Genomic DNA, 4,674 nt, shown 5'->3' on the forward strand with positions numbered 1-4,674 from the left:
AGAGTCTGTCAGAGACAGAGCCTGTCAGAGATATAACCTGTCCTACAGAGCCTGTCAGAGATATAACCTGTCAGAGACATAACCTGTCAGAGATATAACCTGTCAGAGACAGACCCTGTCAGAGATATAACCTGTCAGAGAGCCTGTCAGAGATATAACCTGTCAGAGATATAACCTGTCAGAGACAGAGCCTGTCAGAGATATATAGACAGAGTCTGTCAGAGACAGAGCCTGTCAGAGATATAACCTGTCAGAGACAGAGCCTGTCAGAGTTATAACCTGTCAGAGACAGAGTCTGTCAGAGACAGAGCCTGTCAGAGATATAACCTGTCCGACAGAGCCTGTCAGAGATATAACCTGTCAGAGATATAACCTGTCTGACAGAGCCTGTCAGAGATATAACCTGTCAGATATATAACCTGTCCGACAGAGCCTGTCAGAGATATAACCTGTCAGAGATATAACCTGACACAGACAAGCCTGTCAGAGATATAACCTGTCAGAGAGATATAACCTGTCAGACAGAGCCTGTCAGAGATATAACCTGTCAGACAGAGACAAAGCCTGTCAGAGATATAACCTGTCAGAGCCTGTCAGAGATATAACCTGTCTGAGACAGAGCCTGTCAGAGATATAACCTGTCAGTCAGAGATATAACCTGTCAGAGTCAGAGCCTGTCAGAGATATAACCTGTCAGAGACAGAGCCTGTCAGAGATATAACCTGTCAGAGACAGACCCTGTCAGAGATATAACCTGTCAGAGATATAACCTGTCAGAGACAAAGCCTGTAGGAGATATAACCTGTAGACAGAGCCTGTCAGAGATATAACCTGTCAGAGACAGACCATGTCAGAGATATAACCTGTCAGAGATATAACCTGTCAGAGATAGAGCCTGTCAGAGATATAACCTGTCAGAGACAGAGTCTGTCAGAGACAGAGACTGTCAGAGATATAACCTGTCAGAGATATAACCTGTCAGAGACAGAGCCTGTCAGAGATATAACCTGTCATAGACAGAGCCTGTCAGAGATATAACCTGTCAGAGACAGAGCCTGTATAACCTGTCAGAGACATAACCTGTCAGAGATATAACCTGTCAGAGATATAATCTGTCCAACAGAGCCTGTCAGAGATATAACCTGTCAGAGACAGAGCCTGTCAGATATATAACCTGTCTGACAGAGCCTGTCAGAGATATAACCTGTCAGAGACATAACCTGTCAGAGACATAACCTGTCAGAGATATAACCTGTCAGAGACAGACCCTGTCAGAGATATAACCTGTCAGAGATATAACCTGTCAGAGACAGAGCCTGTCGGAGATATAACCTGTCAGAGACAGAGCCTGTCGGAGATATAACCTGTCAGAGATATAACCTGTCTGACAGAGCCTGTCAGAGATAAAACCTGTCCGGCAGAGCCTGTCAGAGATATAACCTGCCAGAGGTATAACCTGTCAGAGACAAAGCCTGTCAGAAATATAACCTGTCAGAGTCAGAGCCTGTCAGAGATATAACCTGTCAGAGACAGAGCCTGTCAGAGATATAACCTGTCCGGCAGAGCCTGTCAGAGATATAACCTGTCAGGGACATAACCTGTCAGAGATATAACCTGTCAGAGATATAACCTGTCAGAGACAGAGCCTGTCAGAGATATAACCTGTCAGAGACAGTCTGTCAGAGACAGAGCCTGTCAGAGATGTAACCTGTCAGAGACAGAGCCTGTCAGAGATATAACCTGTCCTACAGAGCCTGTCAGAGATATAACCTGTCAGAGACATAACCTGTCAGAGATATAACCTGTCAGAGATATAACCTGTCCGACAGAGCCTGTCAGAGATATAACCTGTCAGAGATATAACCTGTCACAGACAGAGCCTGTCAGAGATATAACCTGTCCGACAGAGCCTGTCATAGATATAACCTGTCCGACAGAGCCTGTCAGAGATATAACCTGTCAGATATATAACCTGTCAGAGGTATAACCTGTCAGAGACAGAGCCTGTCAGAAATATAACCTGTCAGAGACAGAGCCTGTCAGAGATATAACCTGTCAGAGATATAACCTGTCAGAGATATAACCTGCCAGAGACAGAGCCTGTCAGAGATATAACCTGTCAGAGACAGAGCCTGTCAGAGATATAACCTGTCAGAGACAGAGCCTGTCAGAGATATAACCTGTCAGAGACAGAGCCTGTCAGAGATATAACCTGTCAGAGACAGAGTCTTTCAGAGACAGAGCCTGTCAGAGATGTAACCTGTCAGAGACAGAGTCTGTCAGAGACAGAGCCTGTCAGAGATATAACCTGTCCTACAGAGCCTGTCAGATATATAACCTGTCAGAGACATAACCTGTCAGAGACAGAGCCTGTCAGAGATATAACCTGTCCGACAGAGCCTGTCAGAGATTTAACCTGTCAGAGATATAACCTGTCCGACAGAGCCTGTCAGAGATATAACCTGTCAGAGATATAACCTGTCAGAGACAGAGCCTGTCAGAAATATAACCTGTCAGAGACAGAGCCTGTCAGAGATATAACCTGTCAGAGACAGAGCCTGTCAGAGATATAACCGGTCAGAGATATAATCTGTCCAACAGAGCCTGTCAGAGATTTAACCTGTCAGAGACAGAGCTTGTCAGAGATATAACCTGTCAGAGACAGAGCCTGTCAGAGATATAACCTGTCCGACAGAGCCTGTCAGAGATATAACCTGTCAGAGATATAACCTGTCAGAGACAGAGTCTGTCAGAGAATATACCTGTCAGAGATATAACCTGTCAGAGACAGAGCCTCTCAGAGATATAACCTGTCACAGACAGAGCCTGTCAGAGATATAACCTGTCAGAGACAGAGCCTGTCAGAGATATAACCTGTCACACACAGAGCCTGTCAGAGATATAACCTGTCAGAGATATAACCTGTCCGACAGAGTCTGTCAGAGACAGAGCCTGTCAGAGACAGAGACTGTCAGAGATAGAGCAGACAGGCCCATAGAGACAGAGATGGAGAAAGGAAGAGAGGGTGAATGAGAGTGTGAGAGATTCACACCAGAGCATTGACACTGATATGTTCTCTTGTGTTGACATGAGTGTCTGAACACAAGGACACCCCCCCTTATTTCACTTTCTCAGCTTTCTGTGTTCCCCTTCCTCACTTTCCTCTCATTCTCAGTCAAGTGCAGTCAAGCAGGCTATACTTCGGGCCCAAGTGAGTTTGCATCCATTTGCAGTCATGGAGATGTGCTGTGTGTCTGCCTCTCCTAAGGGCCTCTCTTCAACAGTTATTAAACAGATCCTAAACACATCACCATTCCTCAATGCCACACCGCTCACACGTCACTACCTGTGTGTGTGGCCCCTGGGGGCCTCCCGTCGGAGGAGTGACTCCAGGAAGATTAATAATCCTACGACTGCAGTGACATGCCAGGCAGGGAGAGCTGCCTATTACCCCACTGATCAGATGTACACACTCACACACATAGTCACGTGAGCGTGCTCACACACACATACACCTGTTTACGCGGCAACAGAGGGTTAATGGACTGCTATGGGATGGAATGATGCAGGAGGAGGTCAACTATTACAATTACTGGGCAGTTGATTTCCATTGGTGTGGCAAAGGAGAGTGTTACTCTGTCAATGTCAACTCAACCTGGGAGATTGTCCTGCCCAGAGAGAGGGAGAAAGAGAGAGAATCCCCCTGGTTTCCACCTCTCTCATTACATTCATTTGTTTATTCATTCTGCTTTATGTGCTTTCTCCTTTTTGTTCCCCCCCACTTTTTTTCTTTATCCAGGAACTCCCCAGCTAGCACATTTGGTTCCTAGGGAAGTTGTGGGAACTTACGTTTTTCATTTCCCTTGGGATCTGGGAACGAAGCCATAAGTTTCCTCACGGGTAAAACGTTGATTTTTTTCATATTTTACATTTTTGACGTTCTTAGAATGGCAGTGAACATTTCGCCTGTCCTGGGAATAGGTTGCATGGACGTTCTGTGAAGGTTTTACTCTGGTTCCTTTAAAGTTTTCCTGGAATGTTTTATTAACGCTCTGAGAACGGAAATTATAGGTCATTTTGAGTTTTCTATCAATCTTTCACTGAATCTTTCAATGAGACTTTTAAGAACACTGCTAATTTATTTTGGGTCAACTTTTTTTGCACTCGAAGCACAGATAGACATGAATCATACAAACACATGCGTTTTCTATCATTGAGGTTAGAACCTATAATCTTATGTCCATGGAATTAATTCACTGCGCCACTAGGATGGAGCTAACACCCCATTTCAAAGGAAACGAGCACTGTTGAAGATCGTTTTGTGGGCGCAGCCAACACACCTGAACAAGAGACAGGATAGAGAGGGTTTTGTTGATGCTGATAATGGAATACATACGTTCTTATTAAACAATGTTCTCTAACTTTACTATAGTTTTCTTGTGGTTTTTATGGAACGTTTTCTTAACGTTCTGAGAACCAAATGTATGTTTTAAATAACATTCTTAGAGTGTTCTCTAAACATTGCAAACATTTCCTTGTGGTTTTTACGAAAGGTTTTCTTAAAGTTTTCGAAACAGTTTGAGAACATGACTTTAACTAGAACCATGAGGAAACTTTAGGAAACGTTATGCTGAATTACTGACATTTCCACAGAGGAATGTTCTTTATTTCTTA

Source organism: Oncorhynchus gorbuscha, linkage group LG10, assembly GCF_021184085.1.
Source record: "Oncorhynchus gorbuscha isolate QuinsamMale2020 ecotype Even-year linkage group LG10, OgorEven_v1.0, whole genome shotgun sequence".
Lineage (NCBI taxonomy): Eukaryota > Metazoa > Chordata > Actinopteri > Salmoniformes > Salmonidae > Oncorhynchus > Oncorhynchus gorbuscha.